Source organism: Poecilia reticulata, linkage group LG12, assembly GCF_000633615.1.
Source record: "Poecilia reticulata strain Guanapo linkage group LG12, Guppy_female_1.0+MT, whole genome shotgun sequence".
Taxonomy (NCBI): domain Eukaryota; kingdom Metazoa; phylum Chordata; class Actinopteri; order Cyprinodontiformes; family Poeciliidae; genus Poecilia; species Poecilia reticulata.
Genome location: NC_024342.1, coordinates 8,261,567 through 8,278,391, shown reverse-complemented (window position 1 = coordinate 8,278,391; position 16,825 = coordinate 8,261,567). Strand labels below are relative to the sequence as shown.

The 16,825-nt window shown below is 39.8% G+C and overlaps 1 long non-coding RNA gene across 1 annotated transcript; it reads right to left on the bottom strand.

The window, feature by feature from the left end:
* Positions 1 to 10,165: 10,165 nt before the first annotated feature.
* On the bottom strand, positions 10,166 to 10,816 carry LOC103473408 (uncharacterized). Its single transcript, XR_535019.1, has 2 exons — positions 10,665 to 10,816; positions 10,166 to 10,584 (listed from the first exon to the last, which is right to left on the bottom strand). It is a non-coding gene; the product is annotated as an uncharacterized LOC103473408 (long non-coding RNA).
* Between the last annotated feature and the right edge of the window lie 6,009 nt (positions 10,817 to 16,825).

Genomic DNA, 16,825 nt, shown 5'->3' with positions numbered 1-16,825 from the left:
ATATATATGTTTTAATGTTCAGATTGAGATAATGCTGCACCAATCAGAGATTACTTCTTTTTCAGTATCATTTTTGCACATCCATTCCCGGGGTTGCATCGGCCTCATTAGCATCCATTTAAATTCCGGCTCCTTTAACCACGTTGTTCACTTTGCATCACATGTGGTTTTTATGTCCTTATGAAGGTAACATCTGACCCTCTGGTGTCTTAATTGCTGAGCTGTGATCAGAAGCTGGCTGGGTTCAGACAGGGAGCAGAAGAAAGCTGCGCTGATTAGAGAGATAACACACCGACACCAAACTCACTTCGGTACCAAATCCAAGTTGTGCGAAAGTAAATCTGCAGGCATTAATGTCTGGCATACTAAAGATAAACGTCTGACTAAAGAGGCGACGGTGAGTGACAGCACACGCTGCGTAGAAATAATGTATATTGTTAAAAAAAAATAGAAATAAGGAAAGCAACAAACTGTACATCACCCAGTGTCAAAACATTTTTAGTGTAAGCACTGTGTTCTAAGCAACATCCCTTTTTATAAGCTACTAACTAGCCATGATCGGTTGTAATACAGTGAAACTGACATCGTGTACTACCTTAAAAAAAAGATTGACTTCGTTTATGACCGTTTTCTTTTCCTTACAAGTGGATTGAATTAGCATTATGATTCACAGTTTTGTTCTCTTATACATCTCTTTTTTGTGACATGTATATCCTGCACTATTCAATGTGCTAGAAGAACACTAAAATAAAAAAAAAAGGTGCAGCAACTTTGTTTGCATCAGAGTGCAAACTCTGAACTGATCACCTCGTTAATGGACCTGTGGATTAAAAAACCCCATTTAGAGATTTTTGATAAAAATAATTCCTTAATGGACCCCCAAGCCTTACACTAGAGGTCTTAATATGGTTTTTATGTGAAGATGTAGCGTCATGTTAAAAAGTTTAAAAGCTACACAGACTGCAGTCTGTTGTGTCCGTAGCTTGATGACATGAAAAAAAAAATTATTTTATGATGTAATACAAATATTACACTGTCACACTTGGAGATTCTTTTTATACTGGACACCTCATCTTGTGTTTTTTAATATTTGTCTACTATACCTTGGAAAAGTCTCAAAATCTGTCAAATGTGTGAACATCTATCCACAGTTCCTTTCAGGTGACCTCTGACCTTTGGCTAAGCCATTAAAAAACATTTAACTACTAGGAAGAAGTCATTCTGTTGTTGATTTGTGTCTGTCTGGACTCATCTTCTGCTTCACCAACAGCTTTGAAGGAAAGCGATGCATGATCGTGTCGCTGCCACTGTGGGTATCCTATCCTTCCCTTCAGCTTGGCTTCATCAGAACACATTCTCCCACAATATTTCTGCAAGTCTGTAGCCAGGTCCTGATGTTTTCTTTTGAAGAACACACTGCCGGCTCAAACCGCACTTCTTATTCCAGACATAATAACACAGAGGACGACTGTCACAGCCACCGCTTGCCAGAAATTTCTACTGCTCCTTCAGTTCTGCTGCTGGCTTCTTGGCAGGCTACCTGACAAGTTTACAGCTTTTCTTTTCCTCAAATTACCAGGGACTATTTTCACTGTGGGTTGGATGTAGGGGAAGGGAGTTGCCTGCTCTCCTGCCTTAGAGCAAGAACGTCTTGGCTTGGAGTCCAGGACTGAGGGTTTTCCTGTGGAGTTTGCATGTTCTTCCTGTGAACATGCAAAGTTTTCCCTGGATACTCCAGCTTCCTTCCATGATCCACAAGGTAGCGCGCGTTTTAGGTTGGTTGGTCTATTAACGTAGAAAAGTAGCCCTTTCTCCAAAGTTGGGATAAGCATCTTTGTACTCAGATCAGTTACAGCACTTTGCAGGCATTGTTGGTGAAATAAACGGCAGCCTTCCACAAACACCTATGCCATCATATTCAGGAAAGCACACCCACCTTTTGTTCTTGATCATCAGCCTGATTAAAGGATCCCTGCCAATCAGAGAAGCAGCTTCACCCACTGAAATCAGAATCACTAGAGGGATACTTGTTTGTGTGTTTGGCGCAGAGGGTTTTAGCCACTGTTCATTGTCTGCGATAATCACCAACAATTCTCCCGTCATTCCCTGCACCTGATTGCACCAACAAACAAAATGTTGGAAGGGAGCAATCAGACAGGCGAGCTGAAGTGTATGAGTACAGATGTGCTGCAGTAATTTACTTTGCCTTCTCAGATGATGCAATCATGCCACACTTGTGTGGTTGATGAGAGGGTTTTATAGGTCTACTAAAGTAATTTGCACCTGCAAATGTGGGAAAATTACTATGCCAAAAACGTCTTGTACAAAAAGTGTGTACATCTTGGTTACATTGCTAAGTTTGTGTGGTGTAAAAAAAAAAAAAGAAGTACTACTTTTTTAAAATTATGTGGCCATACTACTTATGGCCACATAATTTAACTCTTATGTGGCCAGTTAAATTGAAAAACTACCCTGTGGGAAGGAACCTGTTTGGATAAGTTGGCAAAAAAACTTAAACTAAAACTTTGGCTGGACTCTATCAGGATCCTATGACTTGACTTGATAATATTAGCCCCACTCTAAATTGCAAAAGTTCATTAAATCTGGTCGACTGTTGGGAAATCTCTTCTCCTCAGCCCACTTTAGCTGACGTCACAGATTTAGATCTGAACTATTGCTGATTACTGAATGATTGCCAAATACCAAAAATGTATCTTCATCTAGAGCAGTGTTTTTCAACCACTGTTCCGAGTGATCGTCAGGTGTGCCGTGGAAATTATTCAATTTCACTGCGGTACCGTATTTTCCGGACTATAAGCTGCTACTTTTTTCCTTAACTTTGAACCATGCGGATTGTAGCCCGCTGTGGCTTTTCTGTGGCTTTTTCTTCAACCACCAGGGGGCTCTCTAGCAGAAAGTGAATCATTAGAACAGCAGATTTATTAGAACGAGGCATTCTGCTGGGTCCTAATGGAAAACCTAGAGCAACTTCCAGTTTTTATTTTATTTTATTTTATTTTTTAATTGAAGGTGCTAGTATGGTGCGCTCTATAGTCCGAAAAATACGGTAATTGGTTTTAAAAGATTTTTTGAAAATGAATTGTCTACAAATAATGCCATCTTCGAGTGTCTGCTGTAGCAGTGACTAGCGGCGTAATCATATAATGTTCTTACCACTAGATGGCAGTAGGTACAGAGCATTTTATATTAAAACAAGAGAATTAGTGATGCACAAACGTTACAGGTAGCGGTGAGAGCATCGTATCTAGCAAGACTGATGCCTTTGATGGAAAAGACAGAGAAGCTCAGCAGTAGTTGGGTTGGAAAGAACATGAGTCCATTTCCCACAGCATATCTGTGTGAAGTGAGCTTCTCTAGTCTGGCTACTGTAAAAACAGAGACAGATTGAGATGTTGAGGAAGAGCTTTGTCTTTCTTCAATTTCTGCCAGGAAATCAGCTGTTTTCATCCAAACATGCACAGGTTTCACACAAGGTGGGTAAAATATACAGATATTGACATTTTGTACATGCAACTCTTCATATTGTAACGGTGAATATGAAGTGAAATGTTTCCCAAATATTATTGCTTCTTTCAGAATAAGAATTATTTTCTGTATTCCGGCTAAAAGAATGCTTGTGGATTAGTTTGTAAAACACTTAGAAGTTTTCTACAACTTCTTTAAATTTAACACCACAGTGTTGTGGCTGTTCAGGTGTATTTTTGAAGTGGACATGTTAAGTGCAATTTGAAATAAGAAATGTAAAATGTGATAATACATTTTTGTGTTTATTTGATTCCTATTCAAGAGACTTTGATAAGAATGACTATATATAGGCGGCTACAGAATATCTTTATTTCCATTTTTAGTTGGTGGTGTGCCTCGGGTTTTTTCAATTAAAACGGTGTACCTTGACTCAAAAATGGTTGAAAAACACTGATCTAGAGTAGCGGTTCTCAACGTGGGCGGTACCGCCCCCCAGGGGGCGTTCAGAGGACGGCAGGGGGCGCTGACGGACATTTTTACAAAAGGGGGGCGCTGGGATGCCTTTGGGGGGCGTTTAGTCGAAGGTAAACTTTACACCTTAAATGCACAACAATGCCAGTTGAGACTTTGAGCAACTTGGTAAAACTGTATTGTGTAACATTAAATCATGCTTGGCTGCAACGGTATTGATGGCAGCTCTTCTTCTATTCAATGTTTGTTAGCTTCTGTTAGCTTCTTGGCGCAGCTCCGTTCTCCTGCTACTGGTAGCTAAACTCACGACACCCTCACTGTGTGTCCCTCTGAAAAATGAACCCATTTAAATAAAGAAATCCCTCCATGGTTGATACCACGACAGAGAGCGTTCATTTTATAGCGTTAACACGGTGCTGTAAGTGGTCCGGTATGAAACGGGTGTGATAGAACAACACAGCACATTTAAATTTCAATAATCAGAATGCAGAAATTGTTTCCGTTGTTTTAAAAGGTTTATGTCAGTCTGCCTTTTTCCCCATCGATACGCTTCCCGACCGCCCTGAACCTTAGGGGCTTAAAAAAAGACGCGCACATTGCGCAAAACTCTGAAACAGGAGAAGTGGGACATAAAACGGAGCGACGAACTAGATGTGAATTATGGCATAAAAACAGAGAATCCGACGCTGAACAGTGAAAAATCAACACACGATGTGAAACACATGACGATTAGGCGGCGCAGCAGGTGATGAGTGAATATTACTGATGGTGAGTGTCAATAAATGATAAAATAAATGTAGCAACAGGAAAGAAATCAAAGTGGACATAGCAATAAACCAAGAGAAGATAAAACTAATCAAAGGAAACTAAGTGGAAATGAATGAAGAATAAACTAAGAAACTAAAGTAAATACAGAGGAATAAACTGGTATGGCAAGACCTTTTGAGCAATACTTAATACAGAGACTGTATGGCAAGAATAAACACACACTATTTCCAGATAAAAGGTAAAATAATATTGTTGAAATGTCATGGGTTTGTTGAGACCACATCTAGTACTGAGAATAAATATATCTTAAAGAACTGATCACTTATTTATGTTTTTAATTAGATTTGATATATTTATTTCTTCAATATTATTTTTTATGTCAGTGTTAATGTCATGAGGCTAATGACTCCATGAGACTTTCAATTTGACTCATTAGGATTTGATTAAGAACCAGATTTGTTTTTTGTAATTTCTGTCCAGAAAAAACTATTAATCTATAAATCAATAGACAGGTTTATATAAAGATATAATCCATGTTTCTGTCTCATATTTGTATGGCATTAAAAGGACCTGGAACTTTTGTTTTTCCACTGTAAGCTCTGGTTTGCACAATAAATGCCATGTGGGTGAAATTTTATGGATGATACTCTGAGGTCCCATTCTCCTGAACGCAGCACAGAGCTGCACCACCAGAACCCGACAGAAACACTGAAGAGAAGAAGAGCTATGATTAATGTAGTTACAGTTCTATCCATGTTTTAATGTTGCAGAGCTCAGTCAATTTGCAAATAGTTCAAAGTTTAAACTGGCATGTTGAACATCTTTTATCTGCTCATTTTGTGAAATATTTAACAACTAGAAAATGGCAAAGAATAAGAATATTGTTTCCACTCTGATTGGCTGCTGTTAGGCCTACCAAGTTTAACTTGAATGTTCATTGCATTTTTTGTAGACACTTGTGTGAAAATAATTTCTATTCCCATGACTTTTTTGTTCTCTGGGAAATWATTTTTGATGATAAATACAGAARCAAGCATAAAAATCAAAACATCTACAATAATGATAGTAATATTAATGATAAAATAATAGTCAGTGCAAAGTAGCCTGCAAATTCTTTGGTGGGGGGCAGTGAGGAACCTGGATAAAGGCTGGGGGGGCACTGGCCCAAAAAAGGTTGAGAAACACTGATTTAGAGCTTTCTAGCAGATATCTCCAGATTTTGCATCACTTGAACTATTTTTAGTTTATTCAGAGAAAATACCCAGTCCCTCCAGATCATGATACTGCCACCACCATGTTTCACTGTTGTCAGTGTTCAGAATGAACCAAACCTACTACTTGTAATTGTTTCCCAAAGTTCAAGCTCTGTTTCAACCCAACACTGAGTTCTGAAACCTCAGCTAGACAACTGGAAGACCAATTTTAATTTTCAACTCCTCTGAAATGAAATAAAATTTTGTAATATTTTAAAGTATTAACAAGATGACAATGTCTAGGATTATCTAGCCCCTTTCTTTGTGATTCACAGTGGTTCTCAAAAGTTTGCAAACTCCTGCTAAAAAGCCATTTTTTTCAGTCTTTTATTGTGACGCATATACTTCACAATTCAGCTGAGAAATTAGGGAATAAAAAATTTAATTGCTGCATATGCCTGCTTGCAGAAGTGTACACATCCTTGATCTAATGCTTATCACTTTTTGATTCGAAAGCAGCATCCAGTCTTATTTGGTACAGATCTATCAGCACCCACTCTGACTTGCAAATGCTCTCCAAAATCTGTCACGTTGTGACGACATCTGTTATCCACAGACCCTGTTTATGTGATGCCACAGATTCTCTCTCAGTTTTGGTCCTGAACTCCAGCTTGGCCTTCTTCTGGTTGCCATTCTGCTGTTGATTTGGATGCATACTTGAACTGTGTGATCAAGAAAAGTAAAACCTTTATCATCAGCTTTCTAGTAGAGCCCCGAAGTTGAACTGATGCGTTTAAAACTGTTCATGCTTTTATTCGTTTTAACAGAAAGCCCGGTTCCATTTGAGGAAAGGGTCTAGCTGTTTTCATTTACATTTTTTTCGCTTGAATCATGTATTGTAAATCACCCATTATACAAAGAAAAGTTGAAAACTGATTTTTAATGGTCTTGCATTAAAAAACATGACTAATAAAGGGACCACGCATATACCAGTGTCCTTCTGTCAGAGTGATCAGGCTTTCCTAAATGTTTCATGCATATGGATTATTTCATGTTCCACTGATTACTCCAAGGGCCCTGCCTTCCTCTTAATTGTAATGGCTTCATTAGGATGCACATATATTCTGAATCTCTGCCGGATAGCCGTCCTCTCTACATTTTAATGTGACCTCTCAAGCACCCACCTAATTGAAGGCACAGAAGTCTTCTTGGAAATACTTACATTTCTATCTTTTCCCTGAGTGCTACTTTTGTTCCGACGCAGGTCTCCAAACCCGTGAGGGCGGCTACGCATACACACATGCAGCTTTGTTCCTCTTGTGTACGTCGAGTGTCGGCCAAAGGCTGGGAGCTAATCAGCAGCGGCACGGACAATGAGAAACAGCAATTACCGTCTGGTGGTCTGTGATCACAGACGTGTGGGCGAGCATGACTTAGAGGAATACGGTCTCTCGTTCTGATGGTCAGCCCCATTTCTCAAGAAGGACGCCGAGGCTGAAGTCCGCCCCAGAAAGATTCAGCTGAAACTTTGATAGACTAATGAACACGGTTTGTGTAAAAAGTTGAACGCTTTCTGAATACATTCAGACAAGCTGCTTTTGCTTCTTTAACCTGATACAACAAAAAAGAGAGATGAATTTACGCTATGAATTTTTTTTTTTTTTGAAAAATAGCAACAAAACAGTTCAAAAAACAAGATCTCATCTTATATTAATATCCCTGCTGGCGTCATTGTACAATAGCGGCAGGAAGACGTTGGGAATAACTTAGCTAATTTAATCATCCTTCGTTTCATTCTTTCATATTCTCATTTTTACAAAGTTGCTTTTTAAAATGGGTTAACAATCTCCCTTGCTTTAATTTGAGATGTGATTTCAAAACATGAACACCACGTAACACGTGAAGGCTTCAGAGTCCTCAAGTTGCCAAAATCTTTTTAAAGGGAATAAAATTGTGCTACTAATTCACAAGTCAGAAAAGTCATGAGCAGTCACAAAATTGCTCATTTGCCTCACACGTTTCCACACTTTGTCACATTAGAACCATGCTGTTGAGAACATAAAGTAATAGAACATCTGTGAAAGGAAATCAAAGCAATCTTCAAAATATTTTTCAAATGGAATAGAGCTGAGACGGATTGTTGCAAAGTGAAAAAAAACTGAGAAACTCAAATCAGTTTTGGTCGTTTTATATCTGACTTTTTTGAGTTCAAAAACCATCTCCAACCATTTGTGCCAGCCAAAAATTTAAGGTTGTTTTCTTAATTTGAATTTTACTGTAAAGAGATGTGGTCATATGACTCCATTAGACGTTAGATGTATCCTGGTTTCTTCAGGGATTTAAGTTTTACTTCAAAAGGAGTCCTCTTGTGAGTTTTTCCAGTTTTCCTTCCTTGTCATTGTCCTTGTCCATTTTTTTTCTGCAGAGTACAGTAAGCAGCTTCAAACTAGCAATCCCTGCTCTCATTATGACATTAATGAGAGAGGAAAGTTTTTTAAAAAAATCTGTTCGCTTCTCTGTGTTAGCACACGGATCATAGGAACAGCTGTCAGCTATTCTTGCCATGCTGCCGTGTTGCTGCGACTCCCCGGAATGACATTAAGTTCAGCTGATGCATTTGTGCAACGAAAACATCCTTCCTTTTAAATGTCACTCGGACTATTCGCCAGCTGCGCTGCGAAAGACGTTATTGCTTCTTGCCATTTGTTGTAGCACATTCGGCAGCTGGGAGGGCATGTTTGTTTATTCGCGTGACACATACCGGGGCTGCCCTGCGACAGACTGGCGACCTGTCCAGGTTGAACCCTGCCTCTCGCCCGGAACGTTAGCTGGAGATAYGCACCAGCAACCCTCCCGACCCCACTGAGGGACAAGGGKGTAAGAAAATGGATGGATGGATGGATGGATGGATGGACGTACCGGGCGTGAAAGAGGACGAGAAGGACGTCCGTTGCCATGGGAAGGTGAGGAGGGCAGGTGAAGCTGCTCTGTTGTGGGGAATCCCCACCAGCATGGCTTTAAGTCACCTGAAGGGAGGGCCACTTTCATAATCAGACATGTTTAGAAGTAAATAAAATTTTTTGCAAATGTCTCTTTTATGTGTTGAACATTTCCCCCTACCATTGCTCACCCTGACTCCTGAGAGGGAAGTTTCAGGCCTAAATGTGTGCATGGACATAGTTTGACACCTTTCTAAGGCACGAGGCGGCGTTATTACAAAGCATGCTGAGGCAGCTGCAGCAACTTTCAATATTCAGAGGCCCAGCCAGTGAATCTGCAGCCTGCGCACTATTTTTAGTTAGTAATAAATAACATTCATAAGAGCCCCGACCACCGTCTCCTTTTTCCAATATGCACCAGCAGCAGGGTTTGAATATGATAATCAATTTTGGGACCGAGCATGAATCTGCGACTGACGCTGCTCCAGTCAAGAACAATCAACATCTGTTTCAGAATCCACAGTCAGCATGGCTGCCGCTTATTTTCAAACTCATCAATTTCACTTGAGGTGAAAGTTTTGCCCTTGAAACAGTGGGTGTGGGGGAAATAAGTGTTTGAAACACTGATTTTTCTAGTTTGTCCACTGTAAATAATTAGTGTGAATACAGAGACATGCTACGTAAATGTGAAAGTGGAAAACCAGGGTGTTAAACCTAAATTTAATGGAATATGTACAGAAACACATTAAACACCAGATGCAAAGTTAACTGCATCTGCATTCTTATGCCCATTGTCCACATGTTTTATTTTACACCAATAAGGCTAAACATTTTATTTTCATCTCTATTTCTAATGTCAAAACATTTGTATCGCAATTTCATAATTGCACACAAAATACACATTCTCCACATAATAAGCTGGTTTGGGTCTATTTTACCACAAACAACAAACAAATGAGTGTGAGCAGAGCAGATGTCCCTCCAATCTGTTTGTGCCCAGATGTACCCTCTGTTTGGAGCCATTACCCAGGGTGCAGTTCACCCCTGGAGTCCACCCAACTCATCAGTAGTTGGCTCCAGCGAAGACAAAACTCTGTCCGTGCTGTCAGAGACGATGGTTGACGCCCCCAGTAGAAAACCGAGCAGCTGGTTGTTAATTCCAACACTGTAAAACCCAGAGGACAGGCTTGTAAAAGTCATCTGCAATTTAATGCAATTTAATGCAATTTCCCGTTAAGAGTTTCAAGACCGGGATCAAACACCACCGCAAGTTGTGAATTAGTGAACACTGCAGAACAAGTTTGGCAAATTCAAATCTTCGACGTCCTTTAATGCATTCAGAGAACACCACCAGAATTTTTTATTATTTTTTCCCTGCATAAGCAGTGAATGCTAAATAAACCAAGTGCTTCGTGGCTGCTGGTCAGCAACATGATCAATGTACTCCAATAACACACAATCCCATGAAATAAGAAGATAAATTGAAGCATGTAAATCAGAAGGCACGTAAATCAAGGCTTATCTCTTGAGGCCAGGGACGATAGCACTATGTGAACCTACGAACGTGTTTTTAACCACATGTACATCTCCTCTCGTGCACGCACACTTGCCTTCATGACAAGTGTTAGACAGAGTGCTGGAAATGAGGCCGGATGTTTCTCCGTTATGTGTCCGTCTCTGGAGAATGGAGCGCATGCTGCCTCAGCATCCCTCCAATCAATCTGTCACTGCAGAGCAAATAATCGGATTAATCTTTAGAAGAGAGGAATTCATCTTAAAAAGGTAGACGGCTTTTTTTTTTTCTTACGTACTCAGATGTCCTGTTTGTATGGGCCCATTTTTCCCAGCCATTTCTTTTCTTTTTGATATTTTTGTTCTTCACCTCAGTAAGCGTGGAAAACTGTGTTTGTGTTGAAGTAAACAACAAAGGAGAAAGGACCTGCAGTTTTGTTTCTGTCTGTATTGTTAAGACATAAAACAAAAGGTGCGTGAAACATTTCAGATCTGATGAGAACTGAAACAATCCAACTGAATAAAATCAACGTAATAAACCCATTAAAATCCGGCATCTTAATCTTTGACGTCTTAACAGAAAAACTAATTTTAGGAACTGTCACTCAGACGAGATGGGTTAAAAAACATTAAGCAAATAAATGATACATTTTTATCATGCTGTGCCATTTAGACATCTGTTATGATAATTTCAAATGGAGAAGTCAGCTGTAATTTTCACCACTGGTTTTTACAGTTCTTCATTAAATGTAGAACTATATATATGGATTTGTAAACAAATATGTAAATTACATATTATTTTATATGTCCAATCCAATCCAAATTAATTCAAAAATATACTTTCGGATGTAGAACATCCAACAGCAGTTCAAGCAGGTCAACAATGTAGCCGGTCTATATCCAATCGTCACAGTAATCGGTTCTGTTAGTGCTTAGGGTTCAGTTTCACAACAGATCCTTTATCTGAGTGGAAAACAGGCATATCAATCAATCAATCAATCAATCAAATTTTATTTGTATAGTACATTTTAGCAGCAAGGCATTTCAAAGTGCTTTACATAATTAAAATAAAAACAGAAATAATCAGTGAGAAAGAGAGAGATTTAAAAAAATAAAATAAAAAAAACAAAATAAAAATAAAAATAAAAACAAAAAAACAAAAAACATTACATCATTAAAACGTCGAAAAGAAAGAAGAAAAAATTAAAAACATTAAAGACATAAAAACATGGAAGACATCAAAACCCGCACTCTAACCCTAATTTAGCCATAAGCAACTCTAAACAGGTGGGTTTTAAGTTGAGATTTAAAGGCACCCAGTGTTTCAGCTGTTTTACAGTTTTCTGGAAGTTTGTTCCAAATCTGTGGTGCATAGAAACTGAATGCTGCTTCTCCTCGTCTGGTTCTGGTTCTGGGGATGCAGAGCAGACCAGAACCAGAAGATCTGAGGGGTCTAGACGGTTGGTACAGTAATAACAGATCTTTAAGGTATTGTGGTGCTAAACCGTTCAGAGATTTATAAACTAACATCAGTATTTTAAAGTCTATTCTCTGAGCTACAGGGAGCCAGTGTAGGGACTTTAAAACTGGTGTTATGTGCTCTATCTTCCTGGTTTCAGTGAGAACCCGAGCAGCAGCATTCTGGATCAGCTGCAGCTGTTTGATTGATTTATTAGTCAGACCTGTGAAGACACTGTTGCAGTAATCAATGCGGCTAAAGATAAACGCATGGATGAGCTTCTCTAGATCGTGCTGAGACATCAGTCCTCTAACCCTGGAGATGTTCTTCAGGTGATAGAAGGCTGACTTTGTGACTGTCTTAATGTGTCTCTGAAGGTTCAGGTCAGAGTCCATCACTACTCCCAGGTTTCGAGCTGATCGCTGGTTTTTAGTTGTAATAACTGAAGCTGTGCATTGATTCTAGTTCGCTCATATCTAGGTCCAAAGATAATAACTTCCGTTTTGTTTCTGTTTAGCTGGAGAAAGTTTTGGCACATCCACACATTGATCTGTTCTAAGCATCTATTCAGTGATTCAATGGGTTCAGAGTCATCTGGTGACATTGTGATGTAGAGTTGTGTATCATCCGCATAATTGTGGTAGCTAATCCTATGTCCTGTTATAATCTTTGCCAGTGGGAGCATATAAATATTGAAAAGAAGGGGTCCTAGGATTGAACCTTGGGGTAGCCCACATGTGACCTTTGACCTCTCTGATGAGAAGTTTCCGATTGAAAYAAAGAAATCCCTGTTCTTTATGTAAGATTCAAACCAGTTGAGCACTGGACCGGAGAGTCCGMCCCAACTCTCCMGTCGATTCAGTAAAATGTCGTGGTCAACAGTGTCGAAAGCTGCACTGAGGTCCAACAGAACCAGCACTGTGGTGTCATCCACTGATGACACTACTTCACAAGGCACCAAATATATTATGCCAGACAGATATAATTAGGTAGCAGCCTTTGTGCTCACTAGGTTGCTACTCAGTATGTTTCATTAGATGCAACTGCATGAGTCCCACCTGATCAAAAATGTCGTCTGCTCACACTAAAAAGAGCTAGAAACTGCTCGTGCTAGCATATGTTTGTCCTTTGAGAAAATTCTCGTTTCTTAAAGTACTTTTGTTTGATCAAACAAAATGTATTTTTTTTTAGCCTCATTAAAACAAAAAAAAGAAGAATTAAAAGATAGAAATTCTGATTTTCTTCATTTCTGTTTGACAAATTGAGGCAACAGCAATCGAAGGTGTGGTCATGAAATTCAGACATTCCTCCACCACTGTGTACTTAAAAGTTCTGATTGACCCAAATCCAACATTGTGATGTAAGGTTTCACTATTTTAGCTTTCTGATCTCTAGCTAGAACGAATGGGGTCAAACTGTAGCATGAGTTATGTCATGACGAGGGACCAATGCTGTCCAGGTATCGTAGTTCTGTTCTTGTTGAGGCTGTGAGGCGAAGTAACGTCCGTTGTTTTCAACTGGTACTGACAGTCGGGCATGAAAGGGGATTTCTGTCTGTACTTTTAAGAAAAGGTTGGATGTGACAATTAGATGTAGTCGAGGCAGTTGCACAAGAATGGGGGCAGAAGAGAGAAGCAGGCGAACACATAAAAACACACACAACCAGGCCGCCTTAATGAGATCTCCAAGGTGATGCCCGCAAACTCCTCCAGGTGGTTTCCAAGGTGTTCCCAGACCACAGTGTATATATCATCCCTCCAGCTGGGTCTGGGTCAACTTAAGTGTTTCCTCAGAGCAATTAAAGCCTAGAAGACCGTAAAAAGTTAAGAAGCATTGCAACTAGATTGTTGACTTACCTCAGTAAGCAGCAAACACAAGTTAATTATATTTTAAGTCATTTGGTTCTGTTGAGATTCCATTGCGTATACTTGGATTTAATTTGTCCTTCACAATATTTTACTGACTTCCCAGATTAATCCACTATTTCCAGTGTGGATGTAGAGTGCAAGTGTAAGATTATGAGGAGAGAAAATCGTAATTTACCAAAATATAAAAAATAAATAAATCACCTAACTTAATCAAAAAACGTGATCTCTAAGTTTTTGTTGTGTCTAGGCAGAAGGGTTGTGGTTTCTGTCTAACTGAGTAACATGAATAATTCTTTAATTTATATATACACAGGGTTTCCCCCAGTGGATTATAGGCCTGGCGGCCCGCCATGCTTTACTAGCGCCACCGCCAGGCTAAACCTTTCTTGTTTATTTTTAGGAAAAAAAAAAAAATTGCCTTTTTTAAAAGCCGGTTTGCAAGTGTTTCTGTTGCTCCGAGCGTTTCACTATCAAAGCAGATTTATTCCTAAAAGATATGTTTATAGAAGATATGTTTATAGTTTATGCATTTAAAGCCAGACCAATCACACCACTGGGCGTTGCCTCGCGCGCTGCAGCAGCTGGATATCTAAAGTTTACCTCAGCGCGGATCCGACAGTCCTCCTTTCACTCGAACTGGACACAGGCTGACAGCTATGGATATTTACATCAACCCCCTGTGAGGAATTATGATTAGTTATGAGGAGTTATCGATTAAGGTAAGAGTTTAAACCCACCGCGTCAGCTCTGGTTGCGCAGCTCTACCTGAACCGCAGGAATAACTTGTAGTCGCGCTTTCAGTGGTGTTTTTTAGCAAGCGGTGAGAATGATGTATATTTGTGAACAAAACATTATGCGGCGTTTTTGCATCTCAACACGCTGCCCAGCGTTTGGCCCCGTCTTTCCTGTAAAGTTTAGGTCTGTGTTCCCGGTTAGCCGGTGCGTTAGTGGTTAACGACCAAGTGCTAATCACTCATCGTGCAGGTTTAACCCTGTGAGGAGCTTTCGCTCTCCTCGCAGTCACACATCACGCTGCTTTTATATTTTTTTGTTATTATTACTAGTATTATTTTTCCGCTTACACTAAGCACCAAACCGTATCAAATGTTTTGCCCACTTAGACAGAGTTAATGCGCGAGGCCACCGGACATCTGAAAAACTCGTCCAGAAACTCGACCAACCAAAATAGTTTCTGTGGTGCTTATTAAAAACTCAGCAGACACGAAATGAAAGAGCTACATTAGCAGCATTGAATTAAATCTCCCATTTGCAGTGGTGAGAAGTAACGAAGTACAGGTATTACATTTCAGTGTAGAATTGTTAAGGGAAATTAATTAACAGCAAATTAATAATGCAGATGACAAAAAGAGATAAAAAGTTCATTTTCAGGGCAGGGTTTGTGTTGAAATTTTTCTCATCTGCTGTTGTTGTTGAGGAGAACTTAATGAGTGCAAATAAAGTGTTTTATAAACATAAAATTTCTATTGCAGAGAGCCGTGAGTCACTTTTCCTGATTGTCTATGTGTATGAAGGCTGAGCTAAGCACTCAATCCAGATGGCAGATTATAAGCAAGGTCACACACACACAGATAAACACGGTGGATCTTAACAAAATGATTCCCCGCTGTTGCAAATCAATGAGGGCATGTCAACCTGGTGTTTATTAGAGTACCATTCGAGAAAGTTGGCACTGAAGGCCTCACCTGCCTCATGAAAGGTCAAAGTTCATGATCTACCAATAGCAAAGACATTGGGAGGAAATAGAAAACCCAAATACTCTACAATATTGTTATCATAGATGATTTATGGCAATTGGGGAAAATGATTTTTTCATACAGGGTGAGGACAGTTTTTCCCTTTAAGAAAGACAATTTATATTAAAGCCTTTGTTGGTTTTTTGCGTTGATTCAGATAATCTTCAATTCTGAAAACTGTTTATTTTATTTAGGTGTGACAAAAAAAGCAAAAGCATGAGAAACCTCTAAGGTGGCAAATAGTTTTGCAATGCATTTTGTGATTGATGCCTGCCAACACAATGTATGTACTAAAATGTGAAATTTATGACTGTGTAAATTAGTTGGCATTTCTTTCATAGTCATTGATTCCCTGACCATCTGAGGGTGAGAGTTTAATGTTTATATATAGTATATAGTACATAAGTTAGTTCCCACATACATTGAAATAATTGTAACAAAATTGCTCCCAGGGCTACACAGTGGCGCAGTTGGTAGAGCTGTTGCCTTGCAGCAAGAAGGCTCTGGGTTCGATTCCCAGCCTGGGGTCTTTCTGCATGGAGTTTGCATGTTCTCCCTGTGTATGCGTGGGTTTTCTCCGGGTACTCCGGTTTCCTCCCACAGTCCAAAAACATGACTGTCAGGTTAATTGGCCTCTCCAAATTGCCCCTAGGTATGAGTGTGTGTGTGCATGGTTGTGTGTCTCTGTGTTGCCCTGCGACAGACTAGCGACCTGTCCAGGGTGTACCCCGCCTCTCACCCGAAACGTTGGCTGGAGATGGGCACTAGCACCCCTCCCGACCCCACTGAGGGAAAAAGGGTGCAAGAAAATGGATGGATGGATGGATGGAAAATTGCTCCCATGTCCTGCTACTGGAGCCAGCTTCAAGCATTCGGCATGCTGAGGTGAGGAAATCATCAGTGGAGGCAGAGTATTTGCATAATGTGGTGTAAAACTAAGCATACGCTGCAAAAATACAATATGTTTGTTTTAGTTTCTAGTGCAAATATCTTAGTTCACTTGGAATAAGACAAAACAAACTTACAAGTAACTTTTCAGAGTTGGACAGTGCTTGATCATTATTTATTTAAACGTGATTATCTTTTCATGCCATTAAGATGTTTTATTTTGTACATTTGGGGACAGCAGATGAAAGATAACAAGCATTTAGGACTGAGACAAAAAGAGTTGCTTTTTACCAGTGGTCCCCAAACTACGGCCCGCGGGCCGGATCCGGCCCGCCTCCACATTTGGTCCGGCCCCCTGAACAATACCAGAGAGCATTCAGATTTTTTTTTTCATTTTCCGGATTTTTCTTCAACCACCAGTTCGATCGGTTCGTGTGTCCAAGGCAGGAGCAACACAACCCGATTCCAGTCACGAACATCCCGATTC